This window comes from Carcharhinus amblyrhynchos, chromosome 30 (genome assembly GCF_965287045.1).
Source record: "Carcharhinus amblyrhynchos chromosome 30, sCarAmb.v2.hapA, whole genome shotgun sequence".
Classification (NCBI taxonomy): domain Eukaryota; kingdom Metazoa; phylum Chordata; class Chondrichthyes; order Carcharhiniformes; family Carcharhinidae; genus Carcharhinus; species Carcharhinus amblyrhynchos.
Window position 1 is genome coordinate 30,008,405 of NC_137353.1, and position 20,452 is coordinate 30,028,856.

Below are 20,452 nucleotides of genomic sequence, written 5' to 3' on the forward strand. Positions count from 1 at the left end.
TCAGAAATGCATCCCCTTCTACCCAATGGTTATGTGCCAGGAGTCAGTGCCAGGCACGTCTCTCCCTCCACCACCCCTTCACGTCTCTTCCCCCCCGCGCCCCGCCCCCCCAGGGCCTATATTGAGAAGGATAGAAAGTTTAGATTCAGACAGAAAGGAAATGTTAATAGAGGAAATAGTGGCACAGTGGTTAACATTGCTGTCTCACAGCATCAGGGATACGGGCTCTATTCCAGCCTTGGGTGACTGTCTGTGCCGAGTCTGTACGTTCTCCCTGTGTCTGGATGGGTTTCCTCCCTGTGTCCGGCTTCCTCTGAAAGTCGTGCTGGTTAAGTGAATTGGCCATGATAAATTGCCCCTTGACGCTCATACAATGTGTAGGTTAGGGGGATTGGTCATGGTAAAATGCTTTGGGTTACTGAGACAGGGTGGGAGGAGCTGGGGGTGGTGGTGGGCCTGGGTAAAATGCTCCGTTTGAGTGTCAATACAGACCCGATGGGCTGAATGGCCGCCTTCTGCACTGTAAGGATGCGATGGTTCCATGGTAACAAGTTACCATATTGATTACCCTGTTCACTTAGATCCCAAATTCCCTCTTTCCCTCTGTAGATGGTGTTAGGTGTGCTGCTATGGCAAACTCCGATCCATTAGACACGTGTCGATTTTGCACCTAATTCCACACAGCCTGTCAAATAAAATATATCTTGCGCACCATTACCAGCCCTGCCGTTAACAGAAGTAATGAAATTCTGCTTCAGTTCATAGACTACCTCATAACCATGGCAACCGGGAGCTAGCTGCTGGTTTGTTAATGATGAATCCAATGAGATGAGCAACTGGTTTTGGGGAATGGGTTTTTGATGTCAAATTACTCAGATCATCAGTTATGAAACAGACTTATAATCCCTGTGTTGTTTACCAGATGAAGAGATACTGAAGCTTGTAATAGTTCCAATAAAACATCATAGCTTTCAGAGTACATAGTGGACCACTTTATCATGTTTTTCCGATGCCTCAGAATGACGGCTGTTCACTTTAGAAATGAACCCAAGGGCTCAATAGGTAAATGCTTTGTCCGCTATACAAGAGAATCAAACAGGCCAGGAATCTCCCAGCTTTGATCCCCTGGCTATACCTGGGATTTTGGGACAGGCGGGACAGAAATATTTGGTGGCCCAGTGAAATGTTCTTGCTTTTTTTCTTACTAATTTCATCCAGGGAAAGATTGGGGAAAATGCCTCTGGTTTTTGAAGGCACCATCCTGGTAAATCTTTTCTGTACCCTCTCCAAAGCCTCCACATCTTCTGGTAGTGTGGCGATCAGAATTGAACGCTATATTCCAAGTGCAGCCTAACTAAGGTTCTTTAAAGCTGCAACACAACTTGCCAATTTTTAAACTCAATGCCCGGCCAATGAAGGCAAGCATGCCAAATGCCGCCTTGACTCCCTTCTTCACCTGCGTTGCCATTTTCAGTGACCTGTGTACCTGTGCACACAGATCCCTCTGCATATCTTAAGGGTTCTGCCATTTACTGTATATTTCCTACCTATATTAGACCTTCCAAAATGCATTACCTCATATTTGTCCAGATTAAACTCTATCTGCCATCTCTCTGCCCAAGTCTCCAACTGATCAGTATCTTGCTCTGATATTCTGCAAATCCACCAACGTTTTGTGTCGTCCGCAAACTTACTAATCAAATCAGTTACATTTTCCTCCAAATCATTTATATATACGACAAACAGCACTGATCCCTGAGGAACGCCACTTGTCACAGCCCTCCATTCAGAAACGCACCCTTCCACTGCTACCCTCTGTCTTCTAAGACCGAGCCAGTTCTGTATCCACCTTGCCAGCTCACCTCTGATCCTTTACAACCTCATTTTGTGCAGGTGAAAGGTCAGTACATCCCTACAGTGAAAGACTGAGAACTTGACAGGGAGAATAAATGGTCTCAAAACGGCACAAAATTTTCCCCCTGCTCCCCTGTTTCCAACTAAATATATTTAGTAATATATTCTAATCAGGTATGGGCCCAATTCTAACTCTGAGATAATTTTCAGTGGATAAATGTAGAAAACTCAGTTACATCTCTCAATATCGAGGCCCCCAGCACCTTAATCCAGTCCAGTTATCTTCCCCTACCTAATGGTGCACAAAAGCAGGCTTTCACCTGTTTCCATAGTTAGTAATTTCCTGGAATAAGCTGCTGGTCTGTCACCAGGGACTTGTAGCTTGAGGGGTGCCACTCCACATCAAATATGGCTGACCAGGAATCTCTCCCACTCTTCCTGCCAGCCATTGGCATGTTTGGAGGGATTTTACACGTTGACAATCAACCTGTTTGACTGTGTTAAGAACGCACCTTCCTTGACCATCAAGCCCTGGGGTGGGATTTGAACCTGGAGCTTTTAGCTCAGAGGCAAGGACACTAATCCATTGCACCACAAGGCCTCCATCTTAATCGAGTGGATTCATTTAAATCTCTCACTAAGTTGCAACCTGATCCAGGTTGAAATTCAGCGGGAAACAGTAGAAATGCAAGTGGGTCAGAGGCTGTTTGCTAAGATTAGGTAAGAAAGATTCGCTTTTATATTGTGCTATGACTGCCAGCTGCCTGGAAGCACTTCTCAGACGATGAAGCCCTTCTGCAGTGTAGTCACTGTTATAGCAAGAATTGTGACAGTTCATTAATTTTCATTAATTTTGAAGTGGTGGAGGCTACCTTGCTAAATATATTTAAGTCACGGGTAGATAGGTTTCTGATAGACAAGGGAATTAAAGGTTATGGGGAGAAAGGGGGAAAGTGGAACTGATCCACTTCAGATCAGCCATGATCTTATTGAATGGCGGGGCAGGCTCGAAGGGCTAGATGGCCTACTCCTGCTCCTATTTCTTATGTTCTTATTAATGTCTGAAAAACTCCCGCGAACAGCAATGCAACAACGACCAGATAATTTGTGCTTTGTGATGTCAATTAAGAGATGAATGTTGGTCGGGACGCTGAGGATAGTTCCCCTGCTCTCCTTTGAATGAGTGGAGTGGGATCTTTTACATCCTCTGGAGCAAGTAGCTGAGGTCTTGGGTTCAATGTCTCACCTGAAATGTAGCAGCTCTGAAAGAGCAGCCCTCCCTCAGTATTACATTGGACTGAAAGTGCAGCACCCCCACAGTATTGCATTGGAGCATCGGCTTTGAGTTTTGTGCAGGAGTGGGTCACGGTTCTGGAACCTTGCGCTTTGGGAACGAATGTGCAACTGACTTGAGCCACAGCTGCCAATGGGACTCTATTGGGAACACCCTCCAGGAGGCCCAGAATTGAACGGTTTTTTGGCAGGTTAGACCTAATACCCTTCTCACTCAACAGCATGGTGGCATAGCGGTTAGCACTGCTGCATCATGGTGCCAGGTTTCAATTCCAGCTTCAGGTGGCTGTCCGTGTGGAGTTTGCACATTTTTCCCATGTGTGCGTATGTTTCCTCCCACAGTCCAAGGGATATGGGATTACGTTGATTTGCCATGCTAACTTGTCTCTTAGTGTCAGGGGGGTTAGCAGTACAAATACATGGGGTTACGGGGATAGGCATGTGTCGCATTTTTGTCAGTACAGGTTCAATGGGCCAAATGGCCTCCTTTTGCACTGTAGGGATTCTATGATTTTTAGCCCTGGTGGGAAGCTGACTGCTGCCCTCTGCTTAGCTTGCAGAGATAAAGTGGTGGTCAGTTCAATCGACATCAATGGGCCCCGGCACCTCTGTGTTGGAAAGAGGCTTGCTGGCCTTAGTCTCCTAACTGTGTCTGTTTAGGTGTGTGGGGAAAAACCCTGACCAGCTAATTCCTCATAACTTCATCATGGGTAACTAACCTGGACAATTTTAACTCTGCAACCATTTGATTTCCACCTGCAATATTAGTGTACCTTTTGAGAGTTTTGTTTTATTCATGCTCGTAGCTTAGTTGGTGTCACCGTTTGGGGAGGTCAAGTGACAAGAGTTCGGTTTCAATTTGGGGAGTTGGAGTGTTAGCAGCATCAAGCTGAAAGGGAAGTCTCTCTCTCTCTCTCTCTCTCTTTCTCTCTCTGTTTCTTTTTTCTTTGAAAGTTCTCTTGGTTTCCTGAAAGGTACAAACCTGCTTTTGTTGGGGAGTGGACCAGAGTTTCTCTGGTGCTTTGGAAATCTGTTTTGTTTTCAAACTGTTCTGAGTTTCAAGTACATTTGACTGCAGAATTCAACTAATGGCTTCAATCTCATTATCACGTGAGCGGTAGACTTTGCTGTGTTGAACCTGTTTGAAGGGTTGTCTATGGAGGTTGTTTTGATTGGGACAGCCTAGATATACTCATTAAGAATTATTGTGGTTGTTTTGTTTTTGTTTTTGTAATTGTTAGAAGTTATTGCTAATTTTCTTTCCATACATGTTAACTATATTCTTAAATAAACTTTGTTTGATAAAAGCTCCCTAGTGGACCTTTTGAATCAGAATTGAAGTCTAACATCTCATGCTTATCCTAGCCAAATTCACAATGCGAAACTTATGATTCAGGCGGGATTCATAAAACAATTTGGAGTTTCTAACCTGAACCATAACATAGCAGATAGGTAAGACTTAACACGCTTCCATGGTTTTGGAATATTTTAATGAGTTTATCAGTCTTATAAAAAGGAACACTACTCATGTGAGCTGGAGCTGAACTCTCATTTTTATTGTACACAATAAATCAGTGTTGAAATTATTAATATGCAGCATAATCTTCATAATGCTGGTACTTAGGAAAATGTTAGAGGGAAGAGCACAGCAACATTATTGAATTATGATCTGAGAAATTGAATAGATCTGAAATGGATTTAGTCAGGATTAACGCTGCCTCCATTATTATCCCACACAATAAATGCCCAATGCTTTGGGAGGTTTAGAGAAGGATTGTTGTGTCTGTTATGTTTACCGATATTGGAAATACACAGCTAGAAATACCAACCAGGGGAAACCTTCATGAATACATTTATGAGGTTTTACGCATATCAAAAGCAAGTCCGCTCTGGAGATTTTGTTACAGAGCATCGCATCTTTTCTTAGTCTTTCTTCTCGTGCCCATTGAGAATGAGAGGAGATCTAATTGAAGTATATAAGATACTAAATGGGGTTGACAGAGTAGATGTAGAAAGGATGGTTTGATCTGGAATGAGAGGCCGCAGTTTTAGGTTAAGGTTTGGCAGATTTAAAACAGATTTAGGAATTAGGAGCAGAAGTAAGCAAATTCAGCCCTCTGAGTCTGGTCTCAAATCCACCTCCCTACTTGTTCTCCATATCCCTTCAACCATTCTTTATCAGGAATGTATCTATCTCCTTTTTGAAACCATTCAATGATTCAGACTCCTCTGTGCTATAGGGCAGCGAGTTCCACAAATTCACCACCCTCTGCGAGAAGCAGTTCCTCCTCGTCTCCGTTTTGAATCTGTCCTCCCTCCGCAGATGCTGTCAGATCTGCTGAGATTTTCCAGCATTTTCCATTGTAAAAAGAGAAATGGCTTCTCTCAAAAGGTCCTGAATCAATTTCTCATATTACAATGTGGTGATTTTGCACGCTTTGTCAGCCTAAAATTTTCCTAAGCACTGCCTCACCGGCTTAACTCACTGCCCCAGAGTGTGGTGGACATTGGGACATTTGAGTAAATTTGAGTAGGAGATGGACAGATTTTTAATTAGTAATGGGAGGAAGGGTTGTGGAGAACGGACAGGAAAGTGGAGTTGAGGCTGAGATGAGATCGTATTGAATGGCGGAGCAGACTCCAAGGGCTTAATTGTCTACTGCTGGTCTTGTTCTTATGTTCTCTTGGTTCTCTGTTTATGGCAAGTTCCTTCAGATCTCTTGGGAATCTGAACTTGTTATAGGAAGGTAGAACCATAGAAAATTACAGCTCAGAAACAGGCCTTTTGGCCCTTCTTGTCTGTGCCGAACCATTTTTTGCCTAGTCCCACTGATCTGCACCTGGACCACATCCCCCCACACCCCTCTCATCCATGAACCCGTCCAAGCTTTTCTTAAAGGTTAAAAGTGACCCCGCATTTACCACTTTATCCGGCAGCTCATTCCACACTCCCACCACTCTCTGTGTGAAGAATCCCCCCCTAATATTCCCTTTAAACTTTTCTCCTTTCACCCTTAACTCATGTCCTCTGGTTTTTTCCTTCCCTAGCTTCAGTGGAAAAAGCCTGCTTGCATTCGCTCTATCTATACCCAACAAAATCTTATACACCTCCATCAAATCTCCCCTCGTTCTTCTACGCTCCAGGAATAAAGCCTTAACCTATTCAATCTCTCTGTAACTCAGCTTCTCCAGTCCTGCCAACACCCTGTGAGCCTTCTCTGCACTCTTTCAACTTTATTTACATCCTTCCTGTAACTAGGTGACCAAAACTGTATACAATACTCTAAATTCGGCCTCACCAATGCCTTATATAACCTTACCATAACACTTCAACTTTTATACTAGATACTCCGATTTATAAAGGCCAATGTACCAAAAGCACTCTTTATGACCCTATCCACCTGTGACGTCACTTTTAGGGAATTCAGTACCTGTATTCCCAGATCCCTCTGTTCAACTGCACTCTTTAGTTTTGGAAAGGGTGCAGAGGAGATCTACCAGGATGTTGCCTGGTATGGTGGGAAGGCCTTATGAGGAAAGGCTAAGGAAACTCGAGGCTGTTTTCATTAGAGGGAAAAAGATTAAGAGGTGACTTAACAGAGGCATACAAGATGATCAGAGGATTAGATGGGGTGGACAGTATTAACGTTTTTCCTCAGATGGAGATGGCTAGCACCAGGGGACATAGCTTTAAATTGAGGGGTGATAGATATAGGACAGATGTCAGAGGTAGGTCCTTTACTCAGAAGGTAACAAGAGCGTGGAATGCCCTGTCTGCAACAGTAGTGGATTCACCAACATTTAAGGGCATTTAAATGGTCACTGGATAAACATGTGGATGATAATGGACTGGTGTAGGTTAGATGGGCTTCAGATTGGTTTCACAGGTCGGCGCAACATTGAGGGCGAAGGGCTTGTACTGCGCTGTAATGTTTAATGTTCTATGTTGTTCCTTTACTATCGGAATAACCCCTTGTGCGGTGTACTTACACACGCAGTCTGGAGGATCATAATGTTGATTCGGAAGAGGTGGAACAAGGTCTGTTATGTTGACTATATGGACCATTAAACTCACATAAACAAATATTATCCTTTGAGTATTTCCGTACATATTTTTGGGCACCATGGAGATGATGGAATATTTATCAGTGGTTTGTCACAATACATGTAAACCAGGAAACAAATGATGCTAAGTTATAAGTCACGCCTAAAGGCACATTAAAGATGCTAAAGCTGGAATGCATTGCCAATTAAAGCTTCATGCTCCATTAGGATCCCTGCTAGTCGTTGTTCCTTGGCATCAGCCTCTTCCTCTGCCTTTGCCAAGCCTTGGGTAGTACTTTAGTCGTGTCTAACACAAAGCTTCTATCTGTTGTGGTAATGTACAGTAGACCGTGGATATGTTTGAGGCACTGACTGGGAATTGCTCTAATCCTGCCCCAGTCATTGATAGGATGGTCCCATGCATGCCAAATAACTGAAGAAAGGCTTTGGATTTATATTGTGGTCCCCCAGAACATCGGCCACAGCCGAGGAAATGACCCTGGAGAAGTCACATTATTGAATGCAGTCAAGTGTGGCAGTCAGTTTGTGCAAGGTAAGATTCCACAGACAGTAAATGAGGGGAATGATCTAGCTCAATTTGATGGTCGTGAACGAGGGAGGAATGTTGGCCAAGGCATCCCCTATGAACGATATCATGGATCATTGATATCAGCGTAACAGGCGGATGGGATCTCAGGTTACTTCCTGAACTCAAAGACGGTGCATGGAACTTTCTGTTCCCGTAAAGTGTCTTGTGCACAGAACAACAAGACACCCCGCAGACTCTTAGAAAAAAGGCCCGACATAGATTCTGCCCATCAGGCAGTGAAGTGAACATTGGAGGAGCTACCTCCCGACTGAAGGGCACCGGGGTACACCATCTCACCTGCCAAGAGCTGCTGATCAACTCGAGGCTGCCTAAATAACAACACCCCCACCAGAGTCCCAGGATCACAATGCCACCAAGGAAGAAGGCAACTGTTGGAGTTTGGGGGCCCCACAGTGTGGGGAGCATGGGAAGAGTGCCATGGAGTTGGCAACAAGGGCAATGGTTGGCTATCACTGGTCACACCCCTGCCCCAGCTCCATGCCCTTCATATCGTGCAGAGGTTAGTGCAGTTCACGGAAACCCCTGCCTACCTCCAGCAGATCTGCAGTCCACACCATTTAAGTAGTCCTGTAGGCTGCATGTCAGAAGTCCCATCAGAAGCCGGGAAGATTGCAGCAGAGGGTAGGAAATTAACCCCCCCCCCCCCCCCCCCCACCCCAAGTGGCTATTTATTGGCCGCTTTATGGACTCAAGTGGAGCTGAGGCAGACCCTGAGCCTTCTCAACCGGGACGAACTTCTGGTGGAGGTGGGAATTCAGGAATCCCTGATGCCAATCCACACGTTTTTCAGACCATCCCTTCCTTCCTCACCTCCGACAGGGGCACAATGTTCCGCTCAGTATCCCGGATAAGATAGGCCCAACATTACCCTCGTGTTGCGCCCGTTTTTGGGTGTTGGGCGTGAGGTGAGTAGCGTGATCCACACCCGCCTCTGTGCCCCTTTACCATGGCCTGAAAATGGCCACAATCGGGACTGTGTCCAAAACGGGCGTGATGACCATTTAAATGCATTTGCATGCATTTAGATTAACTTAATGGGTTGCACGCCCAACATTACCAGCACCTCCCTCTTTACCACCACGTTCACCCATCCGGAATCGGTGCAAAACACACATACTCTACAAAAGTCGGATTTGAGCGCTCCAGTTAGTGAGGAGGTAAATGCCAAGCGTCCGACGGCTCTCTGAGATTGGTGTGGAGTGGGGGGAGGAGGTGTTTGGTGGTGGAAGGGTCCATGATCAGCCTGGGTGGCAGGGAGCTGGGGGGGACAAGAGGGTCAGTAATGTTGTGGGGGTGGGGCAATGTCTGTGGGGGCCAGGGGGAGGACGCATTATCCAGCCTAGGAACGATGTGGGAGGGGAGCAGCATCCTATCATTTTTTCTGTGCAGTTGGAGGCTTCGATCGGAGCTCCATATGCCTGTGCAGCGCGATTCGGAATTACTGATATTTTTTCGGACAGAGTGCGCGTTGGAGAGTTACACGTGCCTCCCTGTACTATTAGCCTCACCTCTCTACTGGGCAATTCTTGAAGGGATAATTTAGGGATAAATGAAGGGGCAAAGGGAGAGGCGATGGCCCCATAGTATTATCAATGGACTTTTAATCCAGAGACTCAGCTAATGCTCTGGGGGCACCTGAGAACGGGTCTATAAGTCGGATCTGAAACATTCCCAGTTTCAATTCTGCCCAGCACTTAGATTCAAAATGGTTAAATAGAGGCCAGCAGTTCCTCGGTAATGAACTGAGGTGTCAGCCTACATTTTGCAATGAGTGAAGGTTTGCACCCACAACCGCCCGTGTGAGTGCAACAGTGACAGGCTGATCGTGGAGTTTCTTTTGGACGTTTCGCGAACGCACAGATCCGTGTATATTGATCTTGGTTAAGACTTACGGGGATTGGGGTTGGGAAGATACTGTTAGCAGAGAGTTACACATGCCCCCCTGTACCATTAGCCTCACCTCTCTACTGCGCAACTGTTGAAGGGATAATTTAGGGACAAATGAAGGGGTAAAGGGGGAGGCAACGGCCTCATGGTATTGTCAATGGACTTTTAATCCAGAAACTCAGCTAATGTTCTGGGGACCCGAGTTTGATGCTGCCCATGACAAGTGGTGGAATTTGAATTCAATAAAAAATACTTGGAATTAAGAATAACGACCATGAAACCGTCATCGATTGTCCAAAAAAAAACCCATCTGGTTCACCAAAGTCCTTTAGGAAAGGAAATCTGCCATCCTTACCTGGTCTGGCCTACCTGTGACTCTAGAGCCACGGCAATGTGGTTGACTCCCAGCTGTTCTCTGAACTAGGGATGGGCAATAAATGCTGTAAAAAGTCTGACAACACCAGGTTTCAGTCCAACCGATTTATTTGATAGTAAACTCACTAGCTTTCTAGGGGACTCCCTCTTTGTCAGGTGAATGGAGAGTTCTGGCCTCGGACAGAGCATATAAAGCACAGACAGTTTAGAGATTACTGATTAGAATGCGAATCTTTACACCTAACCTGCTGTTCAAGTCCTAAAGTGGCCGACAATGTGAGTGGAAGGAGCACTGATCACAGGTTAAAGAGATGTGTATTGTCTCCAGAACTCTCCATTCACCTGATGAAGAGGGAGTCCCCTCGAAAGCTTGTGAGTTTACTATCAAATAAATCGGTTGGACTAAAACCTGTTATTGTCAGACTTTTTACTGTGTTTACCCCAGTCCAACGCCGGCATCTCCACATCAATAAATGCTGGCCAGCCAGCAATGCCCATGTCCCACTAATGAATAACAAAAACTTGTGCTCTTAAGGAATGTTACATGCATATGCTTGTCATATAACACCAGTATATTCAGTGAGTAAAATCACTTCATATTAATGTATACCAAGAACTAACTACTTGATCAATTTGACTGCTGCCTCTCACCTGCCACTTGTAGCCTGTACTATGGGAAATGTGTTTTTTTTTGTTGCTGTTAATGTAATTGCATGTAAATGGTATGAGGGGGCACCTGCCAGACCTCTGATGCTGTAATGGATACCAGGGATGTCTCCTGGAAGAGTCAGTGATGACTCAGTGCCCCGGCAGTTCAAGCGTACAGTAATTTTAACAGTCTCAGAGAGCTGTGCCAACATGCAAACATGCCTCCAGATCTGGATGAAGCAGATAGGACACTGCAAGTTTCTCTCAGCTGACACTGAAGCCTAGAAATGACTGCGCACGTTGTTACCATGTGAATACTTAACCGACTTAAATCAAAATTCTACTCTCCAGTGGTATTATGATAGCATCAATCCATTCATCCTCATCAAATTTTATTTAATTTCTGCACAGTGCTATCAAACAATAGTTTCAGGATCATTGATCTCTATAGTGCAAGAGAAGGCCATTCGGACCATCGAGTCTGCACTGACCACAATCCCACCCATGCCCTATCATTGTAACCCCATGTATTTACCCTGCTAATCCCCCTGACACTAAGGGTCAATTTCTCATGGCCAATCAACCTAACCCACACTTCTTTGGACTGTAGGAGGAAACCCACGCAGACACGGGGAGAATGTGCAAACTCCATACAGACAGTCACCCGAACCCAGGTCCCTGGCAGTGGGAGGCAGCACAGCTAACCACTGTGCAGCCGAGCCGAACTTGCATGCAAACATAACAAAGCATTGTCATTTTGTGACACGTATCTAGCTGGTGGGAATTATGCCATTTGATGCTGATCTCTTGCTACTGCCTCCCCAACTCTGCTTCCTTCGTTTCCGTCACAGGTATATAGTAAGAATGGCATATCCGTCCCCTAACTGACCCTGTGCTGTCATCTCACATTCCAACCTCTCCATTAAACTTATTACTGCTGTCATCTTCAGAATGGGTGCTGGCTGCTAGTGTGCAATTGTTTCTGAATTTATTCAGCTCCACTGCACTGATGTATATTTCTGCTCTACAAACCATTTTTTAACATTGATTTTACAGGATGTTTTACAGCATTCATAGTTCATAGGACGCTCAAAGCAGCTGTGCAGGTTGAAGCTGTGGTTAAGAAGGCGTACAGTGTAATTGGGGAATTGAGTTTCTGAGTCGAGAGATAATGCTGCAGCTTTATAAGACCTTAGTCAGACCCCATTTGGAGTACTGTGCTCAGTTCTGGTCACCTCATTACAGGAAGGATGTGAAAGCCATAGAAAGGGTGCAGAGGAGATTTACAAGGATGTTGCCTGGATTGGGGAGCATGCCTTGTGAGGATAGGTTGAGCGAACTCAGCCTTTTCTCCTTGGAGAGACGAAGGATGAGGGGTGACCTGATAAAGGTGTATAAGATGTTGAGAGGTATTGATCGAATGGATAGTCAGAGGCCTTTTCCCAGGGCTGAAATGGTCGCTGTGAGAGGACACAGGTTTGAGGTGCTGGGGAGTAGGTACAGAGGAGATGTCAGGGGTAAGTTTTTCACTCAGAGTGGTGAGTGCGTGGAATGGGCTGCTGGCAACAGTGGTGGAGGCGGATTCGATAGGGTCTTTTAAGAGACTTTTAGATCAGTACACAGAACTTGGAGGGTTAAAGGTAAGCCGAGTAATCTCTAAAGCAGGGATATGTTTGGCACAACTTTGTGGGCTGAAGGGCCTGTATTGTGGTATAGTTTTTCTATGTTTCTATTTATTGACCATCACCAATGGCCCTTCAGAAGGTGGCGATGAGCCACCTTCTTAAACCGCTGGAGTCGACGAGGTGTAGGCACATCCAGGGAGAGAATTCCAGGATTTTGACCCTGAGGAAATGGCAATATGTTTCCAAGTCAGTATCATGAGTGGTTTAGAGGGGAACTACCACATGCTATTCCCATATGTCTGCTGCCCTTGTCCTTCTAGATAGCACTGATTGTGAGTTCGGAGGGTGCTGCCTAAGAAAGCTTGGTGAGTTTGTGAAGTGCATCTTATAAATGGTGCACACGGCTGCCACTGTCCGCCGGTGGTGGAGGGATTGAATGTTTGTGGAAGGGGTAACAATCAAGCGGCTGCTTTGTTTTGGATGGTGTGGAGTTTCTTGAGTGTTGTTGGAGCTGCACACATCCAGGCAAGTGGGGAGTCTTCCAACACACTCCTGACTTGTGCCTTGCAGATGATGGATAGGCTTGCAGGTTCGAAAGGTGCAGTATTCTAACTGTTTGACCTGCTCTAGTAGCCACAGTATGGATAGCCCAGTTTAGTTTCTGGTCAATGGTAGCCCCAGGATGTTGTTAGTTCATACATTCAGCGATGGTAATGCCATTGAATGTCAAGGGGAAATAGTTAGATTCTCTCTTTGCTGGAGATGGTCATTGCTTAAGGGTGGCACAGCTGTTAGCACTGCTTCCTCACAGCTCCAGGATCCTAGGTTCAATTCTGACATCAGGTCACAGTCTGTATGGAGTTTGCATGTTCTCCCCATGTCTGCGTGGGTTACCTCCAGGTTTCCTTCCACAGTCCAAAGATGTATGGGTTCGGTAGATTGGCCATGCTAAATTGGCCCTTAGTGTCCCAAGATGTGTAGGCTGGGGGAATCAGTGGGGCAAACAGAAGGGTTTAGACCCTGGGTGGTTTGCTCTGTTGGAGAGTCAGTGCAGAATTGATGGGCTGAATGGCCTCTCTCTGCACTGTATGGATTCTATGATTCCTGGTGCATTTTAAACAAGTGTGGGAGCATAAATGCAAGCTCTTTTAATCCCCCCTGTCTGGAATCATTCTATACAAGATGAACTGAGCTGCCCAGATCCATTTTTCCCCCAACATTAAAGAAGTGCTAATCCAGCTACAATTGGTAACCTCAATCAAAATGGGGACAATAACAGTCGGTATGACAGATAGAAACCCCTCAGTGTTCCAGTGAGACTGGGCTGATCTTGAAATTGAGTCTAAAGCTATGCCATTTTTAATTTGGCTTATTATCCGTCACATGTATTGGTATACTATGGAAAGTATTATTTTTTGCGCGTTATACAAAGCATACCATTCATAGAGTACATAGAGGAGAAGGAAAGGAGAGGTTGCAGAATGTAGTGTTACAGTCATAGCGAGGGTGTAGAGAAAGATCAACTTAATGTGGGGTGGGTTTATTCAAATGTCTGATGGCAGCAGGGAAGAAGCTGTTCTTGATTCAGTTGGTATGCGATCTCAGACATCTGTACCATTTTCTCGATGGAAGAATGTGGAAGAGAGTGTGTCCAAATGAACGGAGTTCTTGATTATGCTGGCTGCTTTGCCAAGGCAGCAGGAAGTATAGACGGAGTCAATGGATGGGAGGTTGATTTATGTGATGGACTGGGCTACATTACTTGCGGTCTTGGGCAGAGCAGGAGCCATACTAAGCTGTGATACAACTAGAAAGGATGCTTCCTATGCTGGATCTGCAAGAATTGGTGAAAGTCTTGGCAGTGAAGCAGTGGTTTGACTCTGCATCTGAGGCCTACAGTAAGCTGGAGGCCTGCAGTGACCCAAGCTTAAGAACCTACCAAAATATGCAACTCAAAAACTCACTGCAGCCAATTGTAAATGCCTATATCGGATGTAGTGACATAAATTTGTAGAACCCCACAGTGCAGAAGGAGGCCATTTGGCCCATCGAACCTGCAGCGACAACAATCCTACCCATGCTGTATATATCCCTGTAACCCCACATATTTCCCCTGCTAATCACCCTGACACTGAGGAGCAATTTAGCATGGCCAAGCAACCTAAGTTTTGGACTGTGGGAGGAAACTGGAGCACTTGGAGGAAACTCGCACAAACACGGAGAGAATTTCCAAACTCCACACAGACAGTGACCCAAGGCCGAAATTGAACCTGGGTCCCTGGTGCTGTGAGGCAGCAGTGCCAACTACTGTGCCAGTGTGCCATCCTCTGACACGAAAATGATAGTAGATTTTATCGCACCTTAATCACGCTGGTAGCCCCGTGAATAGATTCCTGTGAGGATAAGCCAATTGTAATATGCAAATTAAAGGTTCTGTTGGATGTACAAAGAACCCTGAAGGCAATGTTAAGCTGTGAATGTGGAACTGGTGGGCTGTAATATTATGAGCATTTGTACTGATGTCGAATGATGAAAGAGGCTTCCCAGAAAATGACTGAAAACATCTTTAACTTGGATGTTCCTTGGTCCACGGGGAGCAATCCAGCAGCTTGGAGTCCATAAACCAAAGTGTAGAGGAAACAAAAAAACAAACTTAAAAAATTCACTACCCTCTCATTTCTCTCTCCCGTGGATGATAATTTAACACATTTTAAAAGCAAAGCAATCAGCTGAACTGGCACACTGTTGATTGGTGAGTTCCACGATGAGTTTTGGTTCCAGCAGGATATACTAGCCAGCATAAGTAATGTTAATCCAGAGTTTTACAAAGACAAAAAAAATTACAGCACAGGAACAGGCCCTTCAGCCCCCCAAGCCTGCACTGACCATGCTGCCCGACTGAACTAAAACCCCCTACTCTTCCGGGGACCTTCCATTGTTTGCTGGAGCAGACGAGTGAAGGAGCAGGGAGACAGATAAGAAACTACCTGTTAAAAACCTGTTTAAATAAGTTTAAAGCATTTTGTAGTAAGAACTAACCTTGTAGAACTGTTTAAATCATTTAAGAGCATTTTTGTGGGCTTTTTGTATTTACCGCTTTAAGAATTCTGAGGGAGTGTTTAGAAGGGAGTTGAGAGGGAGCAAGCTTTAAATCAGCGCCAGGTTTAAAAGGAGGCCTAGTGTAGACAGCGGGCAGCATCGGAGCGGGCAGTGGAGTGAGAGGGAAGCAGAGTGAGCTATTAGGGCTTAAGATCAAAAGGGCTTGGGGGAAAAAGGGCCAGGTAAGCTCGTGTGGAAATTTTCAATACTACTGCAGTGATTAATGGAGGGGCATGTGATGTGTGGTTTCTGTATGATGTGGGAACTGGTGGACCCCAGGGTCCTCCCCAGTGACCACGTCTGCAGTAAGTGCAGGTTGCTGGAGGAGCTCCAGCTCAAGGTAGACGAGCTGGCCTCTGAGCTACAGACACTGAGGTTCATCGGGGGAGGGAGGGTGACATTGTCAATGGGGTGCAAGTGAGGAAGGGGGGTGGAGAGAGGAGGAAGGGGGGTGGGGAGCGGAGGCCTCAGCATCTCAATCTGCATAACAGGTTTGAGGTTCTTGCTTCCAGTGTGGACGAGGGAGGTGAGGTCGGTGAGCAGACTGCACACGGTACAGTGATGCAGCAGGACATAGGCAAAGAGAAGGGGAAAAGGAACGTAGTAGTAGTTGGGGATAGTGGAGTGAAGGGTATTGACACTGTCCTTTGTCACAATGACAAAGTCCACAGAAGGGTGTGTTGTCTGCCTGGTGCTCGGGTCCGGGATGTCGCAGCTGGGCTGCAGAGGAACCTGGAGTGGGAGGGTGAGAATCCGGTCGTTGTGGTACATGTGGGTGCCGGCGACGTAGGCAAAATGCAAACTGAGGATCTGGGGAGGGAGTATGAAAAGCTGGGAATGGAATTAAAAAGTAGAACCGGCAAGGTGGTTATCTCTGGGCTACTGCCTGAACTGAGTGCAGACGGGCGTAGGGTTGACAGGATTAAGGAACTGAATGGGTGGCTCAGGGAGTGGTGTGGGAGGAATGGGTTTGAATTTATGGGGCATTGGCAGCAGTATTGGGGTAGGTGGGACCTGTTCGGGCGGGATGGGGTTGATCTGAACCGTGCTGGGACCAGAGTCCTGGCGAATCGTGTAAAGAGGACTGTAGACAGGGCTTTAAACTAATTGGGGGGTGGGGGGGGAGGGTGCGACGGTAGGTGACATTACGAGGCCTAAAGTTAAGGAGAGGGTACAGGTAAGGGTGGAGGCCGAGGATGTCTCAATAATAAAGGGAGTAGGGGGTGTGAGTATGAATAAGGTCCAGGGGAAGGCTGGGATGAAGGCGCTTTATCTGAATGCGCGAAGCATTCGGAATAAAGTGGATGAGTTGGTGGCGCAGATCGGCACAAATGGATACGATCTGGTGGCCATTACAGAGACGTGGCTGCAAGGTGACAGGGACTGGGAGCTGAATGTCCAGGGCTATCAAGTGTTTAGGAAGGATAGGCGGGAGGGAAAAGTGGGGGGCGTAGCTCTGCTGATTAAGGATAGCATCAGGGTGGTAGCAAGGGATGATATTGGAGCCAAGGAGCAGAAAGCGGAATCGTTGTGGGTAGAGATTAGGAACAGCAAAGGGAGGAAGACGCTGGTGGGAGTCGTCTATAGGCCCCCGAATAATGATCTGGAGGTGGGGCGGGCTGTTAACGCGCAAATAAGTGCGGCATGCAGGAATGGGACGGCCATAGTTATGGGGGATTTCAATCTGCATATTGATTGGTCGACCCATGTTGGACGCGGTGGGCTTGAGGAAGAGTTCTTGGAATGCTGCCGGGATAGTTTCCTTGAACAGTGTGTGTTGGAGCCGACGAGGGAGCGAGCTATCTTGGATCTGGTGTTATGTAATGAGGCGGGTAGAATCAGGGAACTTGCGGTGAAGGATCCTCTTGGGGAGAGTGATCATTGTATGGTGGAGTTTCTGGTGCAGATGGAGGAGGACAAAGTGGGTTCCCGGACGCGTGTCCTTTGTTTGAACAGAGGAGAATACGGTAGGATGAGAGAGGAATTGGCGAATGTGGACTGGGGGAGCGCGTTGGAAGGTAGGTCTGCTGAGGAGCAGTGGAGGATTTTTAAGGAGATCTTTCTTGGTGCTCAGCGGAAATTTATTCCGATGGTCAAAAAGGACCGTAGGAGGAGAGGTAATAAGCCGTGGATAACGAAGGAGGTGAAGGAAAGTGTTAAATTAAAAGCGGAGGCGTTTAGAGTAGCTAAGAGTAGTGGGCGAGAAGAGGATTGGGAGAGGTTTAAATGTCAACAAAGATTGACAAAGAAATTGATAAAGAAGGGTAGGATAAACTATGAAGCTGGGCTAGCGCTTAATATAAAAAAGGATAGCAAGAGTTTTTATAAGTATATAAAAAGGAAGAGGCTGGCTAGGGTGAACGTTGGACCCTTAGAGGATGAGAAGGGGGACTTAATGGTAGGGGATGGGGAAATGGCTGAGGTCTTGAATAACTTTTTTGTTTCTGTCTTCACGGAGGAGGACGTGAATAATTTGCCGGGTGTTAGCGATGGAAAGGTGGCAGGACTGGAGGGTCTCGATGACATTATTGTTACTAGAGAGGCGGTGCTCGACAGACTGGAGGGGCTGATTGTGGACAAGTCCCCAGGACCGGATGGAATGCATCCGAGGGTTCTGAAAGAAATGGCGGAGGTGATAGTGGTGGCCTTGGTGGTTATTTTCCAGACGTCGCTGGATTCCGGAGAAGTGCCGGAAGATTGGAAAGCGGCTAATGTTACGCTGTTGTTTAAGAAGGGTGCCAGGCAAAATGCGGGGAATTATAGGCCGGTTAGTTTAACGTCTGTTGTAGGTAAAATGTTAGAATCCGTCATCAAGGAGGAAATAACGAGGCATCTTGAGGGGAATTGCTTGATAGAGCAGACGTAGCACGGTTTCGTTAAGGGGAAGTCGTGTCTGACAAATTTACTGGAGTTCTATGAGGATGTGTCTAGGGCGGTGGATGGAGGAGAGCCGGTGGATGTGGTCTTTCTTGATTTTCAGAAGGCGTTTGACAAGGTACCTCACAAGAGGTTATTGCAGAAGGTCAGGGGGCATGGAGTTGGGGGTAGGGTGTTAGCGTGGATAGAGGATTGGTTGTCAAATAGGAGGCAGAGAGTGGGGGTCAATGGGTGCTTTTCGGATTGGTGGTTGGTGACTAGTGGAGTGCCTCAGGGGTCAGTGCTGGGGCCTCAGCTATTTACCATTTATATAGATGATCTGGAGGAGGGAACCGAGTGTATGGTGTCGAAATTTGCTGATGACACCAAGATTGGTGGGACGGCAAATTGCGCGGAGGGTGTGGAGAGTCTGCAGAAGCATCTAGATAGGCTGGGCGAATGGGCCAGGAACTGGCAAATGGAATTTAATGTTGGCAAGTGCGAGGTGGTCCACTTTGGTAGGAATAATGGTAGGAAGGATTATTACTTACATGGAGAAAAACTGTAGCAGGCGATGGTGCAGAGGGACCTCGGGGTCCTTGTGCATGAGTCGCAAAAACCCAGCCTGCAGGTGCAGCAGGTGGTCAGGAAGGCGAATGGGATGCTGGCCTTCATAGCGAGGGGGATTGAATATAAAAGTAGGGAGGTCTTGCTGCGGCTGTATAGGGCATTGGTGAGGCCGCAGCTGGTGTACTGTGTGCAGTTTTGGGCGCCGTACTTACACAAGAATATTTTGGCCTTGGAGGGAGTGCAGAGGAGGTTTCCTAGGCTGATGCCGGAGTTGAGGGGGTTGAGCTATGAGGAGAGGCTGAATAAACTAGGCTTGTACTCGTTAGAGTTTAGAAGAATGAGGGGAGATCTCATTGAGACGTATAAGATGATGAATGGGATGGATAGGATAGAGGTGGAGAGACTTCCCGCTCAGAAAGGACAGTAGGACTAGGGGGCACAGCCTCAAGATAAAGGGGGGGCGGTTTAGAACGGAGTTGAGGAAGAACTTCTTCACTCAAAGGGTGGTGAATCTCTGGAATTCTCTGCCCGTTGAAGTGGTGGAGACTGCCTCGCTAAATATTTTTAAGATGCGGGTTGATGGGTTTTTGATAGGAGAGGGGATTAAGGGTTATGGGGAGAGGGCGGGATTGTGGAACTGAGACACGACAGATCAGCCATGATCTTATTGAATGGCGGGGCAGGCTCGAAGGGCCAGATGGCCTACTCCTGCTCCTATTTCTTCTGTTCTTATGACCATATCCTCTATTCCCATCCTGTTCATGTATTTGTCCAGATGCCCCTTTTAAAATTACTATCATATCTGCTTCCACTACCACCCCTGGCAGTGAGTTCCAAGCATCCACCACTCTGTAAAAAAAAACTTGCCTTGCACATCTCCTTTAAACCTTGACCCTCGCACCTTAAACCTATACTCACTAGGAATTGACTCTTCCACCCTAGGAAAAAGCTTCTGACTATCCACTCTGTCCGTGCCTCCCATAATTTTGTAGACCTCTATCAGGTCACCCCTCAACCTCCGTCGCTCCAGTGAGAACAAACCAAGTTTCTCCAACCTCTCCTCATAGCTAATGCCCTCCATACCAGGCACCATCCTGGTAAATCTTTTCTGTACCCTCTCCAAAACCTTCACATCCTTCTGGTAGTGTGGCGACCAGAATTGAACACTGTATTCCAAGTGCGGCCTAACTAAGGTTCTATAAAGCTGCAACGTGACTTGCCAATTTTTAAACTCAATGCAGTTTTGCTTCAGGATATTCTGGGATATCCAATTAAGGAATTTGGACTAATTTAAAGCAACTGTTTCAGAAAATATAGATTGACACTGAAAGGTCTCCTTTCATACTGTGCAATTCTATGACCAGAATAAAGCTGATGAAGGAACACTTGGTGACTTATGTTAGGAAGCATTTTTCACTTGATGCATAATCAATAGTCTGGGTAGAGTAGTTTACTGGAAACTTAAGATGAACTTGAGGTACAATGGTTAGCATGGCTGCCTTACAGTGCCAGGGACCCAGGCTCGATTCCAGCCTTGGGTAATTATCTGTGTAGAGTTTCCACCTTCTCCCTGTGTCTGCACAGGCTTCCT